At 39.3% G+C, this 12336-nt stretch overlaps 1 protein-coding gene across 3 annotated transcripts in view; it reads left to right on the top strand.

The window, feature by feature from the left end:
* SMURF2 (SMAD specific E3 ubiquitin protein ligase 2) overlaps window positions 1-12336 on the top strand; it is a 117964-nt gene that overhangs the window by 40233 nt on the left and 65395 nt on the right. The window lies entirely within an intron of this gene.

The raw sequence follows: 12336 nt of genomic DNA, 5'->3' as shown, positions 1-12336 counted from the left end.
AACAATAAGCCTGGGCTTTGGGTTACACACAGGTTACCACCCCACTCCCGGGGAGCTGGCTGCTACCCTGTATTTCTGCCTCTGTATCAGAGGCAGCAATATGGGGATGGCAGCCAGCTCCCTGAGAGCTGAATGCCGCCTTGTGCTGCTGCCTCTGATACAGAGGTAGCAGTGTGGGGAGGCAACCAGCGCCTCAGGAGCAGCGTGAGCAGGTTCCCGGGGAGCTGGCTGCACGTATATGTAACTGCTGAATTTTTCAGTGGTTACACATTTTCATACCTGCATTTTAAAATCCCTATTCGTTACGCCCTCTGTCCTATTCCTGTCTCCTGAATTGACTTGGAGAAAGCCCCTCTCAAGCTCAGACCGAGTTTGTCATTTTTCTTCCAGATTGTTTTTGTTATGAGAAGGAGTAAATAGCAAATAGGGAAGTGTTTTCTCCACAGGCAAAGATGATGCCAAAGTGACAAGTCTGGTTGAGAAAGTGAATGGTCTCAGCAATGAAACAAACAACCTAGGGGTCACCAAATGAAATTAATAAGCGTCAGGTTTAAAATAAACAGAAGGAGGTATTTCTTCACACAATGTACAATCAACTTTTAGAACTTTTTGCCAGAGAATGTTGTGAAGGTCAGTATTATAACAGGGTGCAAAAAAAGAACTACATTAATTCAGGGAGGATGGGCTGCGTCTACACTGGCATGATTTTGCGCAAATACATTTAACTGAAAAGTTTTTCTGTTAAAAGTATTTGCGCAAGAGAGCGTCTACACTGGCATGTGCTTTTGTGCAAAAGATGTGCTTTTGCGCAAAAGCATCTGTGCCAGTGTAGACGTTCTCTTGCGCAAGAAAGCTCCGATGGCCATTTTAGCCATTGGGCTTTCTTGCGCAAGAAATTAAAGTTGCCTGTCTACACTGGCCTCTTGTGCAAGAATACTTGCGCAAGATGGCTTATCCCTCAGCGGGAGCATCAGAGTATTTGTGCAAGAAGCACTGATTTTGTACATTTACAATGTCTGTGTTCTTGCTCAAATACTCGCGGCCAGTGTAGACAGGCGGCAAGATTTTGCGCAAAAGTGGCCGCTTTTGCACAAAATCTTGCCAATGTAGACACAGCCATGGTGTTTCTAGCCTCTGTTTGTCAGAAGCTGGGAATAGGCAATGGACGGGATGGATCACGTGATGATTACCTGTTCTGATGGCTCCTTTTACAGTCTCTGGGATTAGCCACTGTCAGAAGACAGGACCTTTGGTCTGACCCAGTATGGCTATTCTTATGTTTACCTTCTATCCCATCACATCCAGGTTATCACCAAATCCTATTGCTGTTCCTCTAGAACATCATTAAATGTTCTTTTCCTCTGTTATCAATGGTAAAACTTGCATTCATGCTCAGATTTCCTTTACTTTCCTCTCAACTTGTCTTATATACTGCCAACTTCTCTCAGAACAGACTCCATATCAATAACTTCCAAGAAGCTTCAGTTTCCTCCTTATCTCATCTAAAATCCCACTAGGTCTCCAAAGCTAGATGCAAATGCATGTTTTGCTACTTGCACTGCTTGTTCTGTTTCCTGTAATGGCCTTCTGTATTTGGCTACGTCTAGACTACAAGTCTCTTTCGAAAGAGAGCGTCTAGACTGCAACCACTTATTTTGAAAAAGTGGTCTGCTTTTTCAAGAGAGAGCACCGAGGCAGTCTGGATGCTCTCTTTCGAAAAAGCCCTGTTTGCATTCAAGAATGCCTTTTTTTTTTTTTTTTTTGAAAGAGCACTTTTGAAAAAAGGCATTCTTCCTTGTAAAATGAGGCTTACCGCAGTTGAAAAAACCGCCAAGTTCTTTTGAGTCTAGTTTTTTCGAAAAAAGGCCACTTAAAAAAAAACAAACAAAAAAAAAACCCCTGTAGTCTAGACACACCTTTTGTGTCTTCAGATAGCAGTTTCTTTTTTGGGACAGGGAGCTGTGGTTTCATAGGTGTTTATATACTGCATGGTTTTTATACTGTGTGACTAAAACTGTAATAATAATACTGTGACATCAGAATAATATCTATAGCAACAGACCCCAATGTTATAAAAACAATAATATAATTTTGCTGTAAAATAAATCCAAAGCTAAAACTAGGCTGTTTAAGAGGGAGCTGTTGAATAATTAGCAGCAGAAGTTAGAAGAGTACAGAAAACTTGTAGGTTGCAGTGTAAATTATTTTTTTCTACAAAGTTCAAGTTTGCATACATGAAAATGCCTCTTGAATTTGTCCTCAGTCTGTTTTCCTTTGGTTAAGTAATTGTCCAGTCTTAATTGTGCTGTCTTACAAACGGAAGTTTGGATTCAAATGAACTTGCTGTTTATATAACATAAATGATAATTCAAAAAACTGAGAAACATGGGAAATATAGACTTGACTAAAAAAATGGGATTGAGCATGGTTTGTTAGGATGCAGTAGCATGCAATGAAAAATGAAAAACAGGATTCACTCCACTCCAATTTTGAAAATGCAAATGTGTTAGAATAGTAAATAAAAATAATTTTATTGTTGTATGGCTGACATGAGCTATTATATTCACTGTAAATGTTTTTCAGCTTGCTGAATATACTCAGTATTCCTGATGCACTAAAGCATTACAAAAATAATTTGTTTTAAAATTAAAGCAGATATGTAATGGGAAGACTCAGTTGCATGAAACATTTTCATGCTTTTTTTTTCTGGTTTAACACATGTCTCTGAACATGTTTCTGCAACACATAAGGCCTCATATATTAGTTGCTAAATTACCTAAATATGTATGAAATCAGTGTGCAAATGTATTTTGGCACACGTATTTATGTCTATAGAACATTCCTGTTGCCCCTTCTGGATTGGTTTACTGCAGTCCTTTTCTCCCTTGGCCATTGAAAACACACAAACTAGTATACAATGTAGCTTTCCACTTACTGAGTTGCATTTCATGCATCTCCATGCTGGTTTCCAGTTCATTTCAAGGTACAATGCAGGATGCTGGTTTTCATCTGTAAAGCCTTTTGTGGTTATGATGCTTCGGGGGTAGCCGAGTTAGTTTGTACAGGATAAACTTAAAAAACAACAAATGGTCTGGTAGCACTATATAGACTAACAAAACATGTAGATGGTATCATGAGCTTTTGTGGGCACAGCCCACTTCTTCAGATGACCAGACTGGTTATGATGTTAGTCATCTGGGGCCTTGTCAGTAATATAAGTTGCACTGGTTTAACTAAAGTATATATGAGTTTTCTTGAAATATTTTTTTCTTCTGTACCAGGACAGATCCTATGTGAACACACTTAAAGTTATTTAAGCCTAGTTTACACAAATTTGATGAGTGTTTTGCACAGGGGTATATATACATTATTTTAAAAAAGCCTACCCACTTCAGTTAAATCAGTGTGACTTGAAACGTACTTAGGAGTTAGATTATGTCTACATCATGATTTTTGGCAAAAATTTACCATTGCAGCTGCTTACTGGTATAAATGCAGTAGTGTAGTAACAATAGTGGGGATCTTAGAGAATAAAAAGCTTCCAGAACCACCAGCATTTTTTACAACCTTGTTTCTTAAAGGAGATGGTAGTGATAGTGTTGAAAATGTTGGCAAACATGAGCACCTTAACAACACAAGTTTTCTCATCCCAGGAAACTTTAAAAAAAAAATCTTTTAATGTTGTTAAGATCTTGGAACAGGAGGAGAGGCTCACTCTCTTGGGAGTTGGAGTGAAATATGATGCTGGACTGAACAGTGCCTAGATTTGTTCAGATGAAGAATGCTTGTGGGGCGTGTTCAGTGGTAGGTTCTCAGTTCTAGATTTCGATCCCCCTGCTCTTTGTACAATTTGTTCAACTTCTTGGCATTATGCAAAGCAGTTTTCTGCCTTTTTCTAAAGGGGCAGTTTGAATGGAGATCTGGGGCTTTTTATGGCTGGGAAGTTATTAGTTGTTGTTTGTTTGTTGCATAATAATTTTTGTACTGCTAAGTTATATATTACATTTCATCTAGATGATATATTGGCATAGAATGTTTGAAAACAACTGAAATCTGAGGTTTGGAAGGATAAAAAAGCAGGAAGCAATAATAATGGGTGATTTTAACTATCCTCATATTGATAGGGTTATCAGGTAGCTTCAGAAAAAATACCAGACACACTTGATAGGAAGGGGAGCGGGGCTGGCGTGGTCGGGGGTAGGGTGGCTGGCTGGCCGAGGAAGATCGGGAGGAGGAGAACCGGCCGGCAGGAAGCAGGGCTGGCCGGGAGAGGGACGAGGAGAGTGGGGCTGATTGTGGGGGAAGAGCGGGGGGGAGAGAATTGGCTGGTGGGGAGTGGGACTGACCCGGGCACATGCAGATCCCAGGGCGCTGCCTGTCCTGCGCACGGTCCTGGCAAAGCACGAGCGTGTCCAGCTACGGCTCCACAATGTGCTTGAACAGCGCTCAGGAGCACAGACAGGGCTTCTCCTCCTCCCCAAGGCGTCACTCCTATATCAGATGCAACCAGAGGCTCCTAGTGCTGATCGTGCCCCACCCTCCTGCCAGGCTTCCGTCGGGTGCTCAGCTGGAAAACCAGAAAATACCGGACATTGCACATGTCCGGTATTTTCTGAATTTTTTTTTTTACCAAAGGGCCCAAAAACTGCATTATCCGGTTGAATACTGGACACCTGGCAACCCTACATATTGACCAAGTATATGTCCATAGTGCATGATGCAAAGATAACATTTTTTAGACATAAAAAATAATTGCGTCTTTGAGCAGCTAGTCCTAGACCCCCACAAAGGGAGAGGAAATACTTAAATTTAGTTCTGAGTGGAGCATAGGATGTTGTCTAAGTGGTAATTGTAGCTGACTTGCTTGGAAGTGTGACCATGATATGATAAAATGTAACTTTCTTGTAGGGGGTAATACCAAAAGTCCCCATCGCATTAACATTTAACTTCAAAAAGGGGAGCAATACAAATATGAGGATGCTTGTTAGGTGGAAATTTTAAAAGGAACTTGAAGCAGCATTGGGATTATTTAAAAGCACCATAAATGAAGCTGAGACTGTATACCTTAAATAAGAAAAGACATTAAGAGGGCCAAAAGAATGCTCCGACTATTAAACGTCAGAGTACTGGAGCCAGCTAGAGGTTAAAAAAGTATCCTTTAATATTTGAAAGCCGCATCCTAGTGAGGCTAATAGGAGGGTTAGATGTAGAAGTATAGAAAGAATTTAAGCAATTTGCTAAAGATGCAAAAAGTAACTTTTTTTTTTTTTTAGTACATGAGAAGCAGCAAGACTTTTGAAGAGGCAGTGAGCCACTAGCATGAATTCTTTGTATCTGTCTTCTCAGCAGAGGATGTGGCGGGGAGATCCACATCAGAGCTATTATTTTTGAGCAACTGACCTGAAATAATTTCCCATATTGATATGTCAATTGAAAAGGTTTTAGAACAAGACCAGATGGTTAGATCTCTTGGGTCTATAAGGAACTCAAATATGAAACTGCAGAACTACCATTTGTGGTACAGAACCTATCACTGAAAGCTCTAATCACTGAAAGGTAGCTAATGTAATGCTGATATTTAAAAATGTCTCTGGAAGAGACAATAGCAGGCTGGTCAGCCTAATGTCAGTACTGGGCAAATTGGTAGAAACTATAGTAAAGAATAGAATTATCAGACTAAAACAAACAAAGCAACAACCACGATTTGTTGATGCAGTTAACACAGATTTTGTAAAATGAAGTCTTGTCTCATCAATGTCTTGTCTCATCAATTTATTAGAATTCTTTGAGGCTGGCATTAAGCATGTGGATAAGGATGATCTGGTGACTATAATGTAGTTGGATTTTTAGAACGCCTTTGACAGAATCCCTCACTCAGGGCTCTAAAGGAAATTAAGTAGTCATGGGATAACAGGGAAGATCCTCTCATGGATTAATAACTAGTTAAAAGGAAATAAAGGGTAGGAATAAATGGTGAGTTTTCTCAATGGAGAGAAGTAAATAATGGTGTCCCGCAAGGATCTGTACTGGGGCCAGTGCTGTTCAACATAGTCAAAATGATCTGGAAAAAGGGATGAACAGGGAAATAACAAGATATGCAGCTGAAACAAAATTACCCAAGATAGATAGAGCCAAAGCTGATTGTGAAGAGTTACAAAGGGACCTCAAACCTTTATTACTAGGAACAAATAGCAGATGAAATTCAATCTTAAGTGCAAAGTAATGCAATTGGGAAAAAAATCCCAACTGCACATTTGTAATAGGGTCTAAATTAGCTGCTATAATTCAAGAAAGAGATTGTATAGTTTTTTGGAAACATCTGCACAATGCACAGCAACAGTGAAAAAGGCTAACAGAACATTAGCAAGTTTAAGGAAAGTGATGTGAAGGTTTAGCCGGTAAGCCTCACCCTTAGTGAGAGACACTTCCTGGTTAAGGTTAACCAGTGGGAGCTGGAGCACCTCCTCCCCATCTGCCATGGGCAGGGGGCTGGCCAGGGGCCCCACTAGGGACAGGGACTGCTCCAGTCTGGCCAGTGCAGTCCCTCCCTGCGGCTAGGGAGGATGTAGGCCTCCAGCCCAGTGGCAGGCAGGGGGACTGCTCTTGCCAGACTGGAGCAGCCCCCTGCTCACCCCTGTTTAAATCAGGATTTTACATTCCTATTTATCACAATACAAATCCATGGTGTGCCTACACCTTGAATATTGCATCCAGTTCTGGTTGCCCCATCTCAAGATATAGTGGAATCAGAAAATATTCAGATAAGAGCAATCAAGCTGATGATTGGTATGGAATGGTTTCCATAAGAAGAGACGGCAAAAAGATTGAAGCTGTTGAGCTTAGAAAAGAGGTGATTAAGGGGCGATATGATAGAAGTCTATAAAATCATTGATGGTATGGAAAAAGTGAATACAGAAGCATTATTTATTCCATTACATAGTGCAAGAATCAGAGGTCATCCGATTAAATTAATGAACAGTAAATTTAATATAAATAAGAGATGCTTTTTTCCAACCCATCTAGTCTGTGGAACAATTGCTGTTGGATTTTGTGATGACCAAAAGTATAACTGGATTGAGAAGTACTAGACTAGATAAATGGTAAGAGGTGCAATACTAAACCTCTGTCTTCCAGCACTAGGATGGGAAGATTACTCCATATGTCCTGTGCTGTACACTGTCCCTGAAGTGCTGGTATGGGCCACTGTTGGAGACAGATACTGGGAAAGATGGACAATTACTGAGTGACATTAAGGCAGTTCTTATGTTCTGAAGAATTAAAACTAATTCCCATCACTTGTTTCACTTGTTTGTCCTGTATGCTTTTATAAATGGTGACAGCATTAAATATAATAGCATATGACAGCCTAGTAATTTTTCTCTCAAAAGTCTTTTTTAGAAATATTTTAGACTTTACATAAGTCAAGTGGCATATTGATTGGCTCCAGGCTCTCCAGAAGCTTTTGATTTATATAGGTTCATTGAAAATATTAATTTAACCAATTTGCTGAACCTATTACTCTTTTACTTTATGGAATTGTGCAGATACTTAACTGTTCACATATTTGTAAAGTGCTCATCGCTGTAGTTGCTGGTTGCCAAAAACTTTTGCTGTTGGATGAACAGGGACCCAGTAAATGGTGAGCTTTTTCAATTTTTAGCTGAGATATACCCAGTGACAATTACCAGGTTGTAAGGAAGCTAGGTTTCAAAGAACAATGCTGGTCAGCGTGGATAAATTGAGGGAGCATCCTTCTAGGCCCTTTGCATCATGTGATTCCTCAAATTGTTTTTAATGTATTTATTTGTGTACTCTTTTTATTCAGACTTCAGGTCCTTAGGCACCTTGAGTTCAGTAGCTGTCCTCTCATTGCATCATCCTAGAAATTTATATGACTATCTTATGTAACAGATTGTCATCATGTTCTGTGGTTGCATACATGCCTAAAATCTAGGTATCAAGGGACAGCTGAAATTCTCTGCTTTTTTTGTGCCAACATTAGCCATCTGCAGTTGAATTATTTAGTTTGGAAGGTTCCCATTGCATGCTTTCCCTCAGCTCATTACCCTACCTCCTCCCTTACCCCATTTTTTTAAAGATAAGATGACCATATTTCCCTATGCTAAATACAGTGCAACCAGTACGGCAATCAGTCATAACTATGCAATACAAATGTTAAAATTAACATCAAGTTGACTAAGCTCCTGTTGAAAAGAAATACTTTATAGTTGGATTATTTTTAGTTACCTTCTTATCTTTAAAGCATTAAGGCTTACACAGAGAGATACCACACAAACACACTCTCCCGCATAGCACTCTCATACAGGATGGACCAGCTGAACTGATTCTCTTTGCCCAGACGTGTCTGGGCTTTCAGGATGGACCTGCTTCTCCTGGTACCTGGTGCCACGTCTTCCTGAGGCAACATGTGTGGCAGCACACAGGGTCACATGCTTCCCTCCATCCCAGATTTCTGCCAGGCCAGTCAATGACAAGGGGAGGGGAGGTGACATGCTCCCCTTCCAAGATACCATCCAGCTGGGTGAAGAAGCAGCTGGTCTGGGATGCCGCTCCTGACCAGGAACTCCTTTCCCTGGCCTTGGAATAGGCCTGCCAGAGCTCCTTAACCTTCATTCTGACCTGGTCCGGAGTGCAGCTGTGCCCCTACTGCACAAGGCTGTCGGCCTTGCTGCTGTACACATTGGCATTTCATCATCAGATGTGGAGATCAAGGACATTGGACTACACCCCTCTCCCTCTGAGAGCTCAATGAGATCCAGGATTTCTGCATCAGTCCATGAAAGCATGCTCCTCTTTTGGCCTCAGACATGGTCTTGGGAGCTGGGCTGCAGCTGTGGGAGCCTCAGATGGTGTGTTGGGGTCTGCCATTGCAGAGGTAGGGCAAAGCAGGGCGCTGCTGTGTGGCACAGGAATAGCAGGGCCTGCTGTGTGCCACAAGCCCTTTTCCCTATGGCTGCAGATTTCAGGGGAAGGGGAACTATAGAGTTCAGATGAGTGGCTTCCAGGACAGCTGTGGGAAGCTCTGGAGGCCACTTATTTTGAAAAAACTACAGCTGCACTCCCTATTTCGAAATAACTATTTCCGTGCAAAGTAACTATTTCGAAATAGGTGTGTTTCCTTGTAAAATGAATTACAGAAGTCGGAATAAGAAGCCCATTATTTCGATATTATTTCGAAATAATGCTTTTGTTGTGTAGACTCTCACTTTATTTCAAAATAATGCTAGTTATTCCGAAATAACGCTGCTGTATAGATGTGTCCTTACAGATCCAGGTCAGGGAAGCGTATTCCTCATATGGAGGAAATATTTATGATGAGTATTGTATTTCTCCAACGGGACTTCAGTTTTGTGGAATGCAGCCACCAGCACCATTGAGCTTTGGGAACTTCAAGAAAATCATTGTCCATTGGGAGGACATATTTCAAGCCAAGGTTGAAAGAGGCAGGTCAGCTCCTGAAAAACTCCATTACTCCTTTTCACAACCAGCTGGGGGAATTTCCACCCTCTGTATGTGCCAAATACAACTTTTGGACTTTTTACCAATAATTTTTAGGCTTTGAGAGGATGCTCATAATATCCTGGTGATTAGACACTGCTTTTTAGAAGGTTCCCAAATCTCTGTGGGCCTGGGAGTGTGCCATTCACAGAGAACTAGAATTATTTGGTGAGTAATTTTGTGTATGTATATATCCCTGTCACTTTGTAACTTACAGGCAGTGATCTTCATTTTTTATTTTTTTCCCTCAGTTTTAAAATCCAGGTTATCCTCAGGGAAAGCATTTCCCCCTATTGTCAACACATTACAATTTTGCCTTGGTTTTGTAATTGCAAATAAATCCCTGAATACTTTGAGAGAGGTTTTGTTTTCAATTTCCAAAAATAAACAAGACCTGTCTGGAGGCACCAAACTGTGATGATAGAGACATTCTATTCCACTTTTTTTTTTTTTTTTTAAAATATCAGAGCTTCCAGTGTCTTTCTCAATTTTCCATTGTTTCTTCAGGGACCACAACATTTCTTTCATTAACTGATAACTCAGCTCTAGTATCCTTTCATAAAACTATTACTTGCATATGATTGCTCTACATCATACCCTTTTTTAAATTCAGTTTACACTCCAATATTACTCCATTTGGTTGAATAAAAGCTTGCTTTCTCTTAAATTATAGTATTAACTGCAATATTTTAATAGCTTATTTGCTTGGGCAGTAATATGATTTGAAAGACAAAAGAAACCATATTTTTTTTAATAAATTAATGAAGACAAATGGATAACTGTTGCAGTGAATGCTAACTTTAGACTGGTTCATTATCAGAGAGTACAGAAATTGTAAAAATGTTATCTCATTCATTAAGCAGAGGATGAACATGGGCTGTCAATACTTGATCATTTGACCATGTCATTACCTGTTTTTTTTTTCCTCCATTCCTCCAAAAGTTTAATATCCTCTCAGGTGAAGGAATTTTCAAACAGAAGAACTTGAAAAATAGGAAGCCATTTATAATTCATGTTTTTCAAAATTCTGCCATATGTAGCGTCCAGCTTAATAGCAAAACCTTTCCCTTGATCACTTTTGCTCTTTTTCTACTTATTTTTCTGAATACAGTATGATATATATTAAATTGTTTATTTAAAAGTCTCCTTCAATTTTACCAAGTGGAAATCTTTCATAAAAACATCACTTATAAATTTGTAAGTACTTTGTTTGCAAAGTGAGAGAGGAAAACTGCCTCAGTTGGTGTGTGTGATTACGTGGTGCTGATTATTTATTTATTTATTTATTTATTTTTAACCAGCACAAAAGATTTAATATAGGAATGTTCTTAAATTGAGCTGCCTTTTTTCTGATTGTAGATGACACCAGTCTCATGTGATTGGATTTTCCTATTCAGTTCATTTTTAGTGTGGGCTTGTCACAAAAAGAATTCTCGCAGTGAATCTGTGATCTTTCTCCAAGTGTAACAGTATAACTGTCCCTGCTAGCAGACCCCTTCCTTTCTTTTTGATGAAAAACTATTGAATTCTAAGAATTTCCTATTATCTTGGCACAATCAACCTCTTACCTTGCTTTAAGTTATGATAAGAGGAAGCTGCATACCAAATTTGGTGGTCTTAGGTCTTAGGCTATGTCTACACTGCAGCACTTCGGTATCCCGAAATAGCTATTCCGCGTCTTTTGAGCACACCTGTTATTTTGAAATATAAAGGACTTGCTATTCCAATATCTCTGTAAATCTCATTCCATGAGGAGTAAGAGGCCATTTGGAGTCGTGATTAATTTTGAAATAAGTGCTATGTAGACAGCACCAAATTTCAAAATTGACTCGAAATAAGCTACACCATTCGCATAGCTCAAATTGCATAACTTATTTTGAGCTACAGGTGCAGTGTAGATGCACCCTAACTGTTTAGGAGGAATTCTTGAACAAATGGACTCAGATTGACGCACGTTTCTGACATATATAATAAAATTGAAAAGAAGACAGATCTCTAAGTCATTTAGAACTAGGTGAAACTAGTCTATTTTAGGTCTCTGTTAGTGCTCCAGCATCTGAATCTTTTGTTGCTGATAGGTAGCTAAAACAAAAAGGTATACACAAAGTGAAAAAATATGACACTATGTCAACCAGGAAATGATTATAGCCGTCATTACTCAATATAAAGTTTAAACAAAGCCTTTTTGTGTGTAAGGAAATTCTCTGTAGAACATTTTGAGACTAGGGCCTTGTCTAGACTTCTGGGAAGATCAACACTCAGGAGATTGATCTTCCGGGATTCGATTTAGTGAGTTTAGTAAGGATCCAGTAAATCGAATGCTGGGGTTGCCCCTGTCAACTCTTGTACTAATAAGGGAAGTCGATGGGAGAAACATCTCCCCAGATGTTTGATTTAATATAAGTTGACTCCAGTTAAGCAATTCTTGTAGCTGGAGTGACGTATCTTAAATTGAATTTCTCTGCCAGGGGAGACCTGGCTTTATCAATTTCGTGTTAAAATATGTTAGAACATCATTTAGTGTAGCTATGTCTCTGTTATTCAGACCCATTTAGTTTTCAAAATAGACAAGCATTTTTATAGAAAAATCACTTAAGTGCCTGCCTTTAACACCTGACCTTATTTAGACAATTACTTTGATTCTATGGAAAAATTGCATAGAATCAAAGTAATGGTTATAATGAAATTAAATGGTTATAATTTACCTTCTGGTGATATTTTGATTATGATGGTATTTAGAATGGTGTATTTAATATTTATATTTAAGCAATGAGAGAGTCATTTACTGTTCAAAATTTTATTTAAACATTTAATAAA

This window comes from Pelodiscus sinensis, chromosome 20 (genome assembly GCF_049634645.1).
Source record: "Pelodiscus sinensis isolate JC-2024 chromosome 20, ASM4963464v1, whole genome shotgun sequence".
NCBI classification, from domain to species: Eukaryota; Metazoa; Chordata; order Testudines; family Trionychidae; genus Pelodiscus; species Pelodiscus sinensis.
This window is presented reverse-complemented; position numbering and strand designations above follow the sequence as displayed.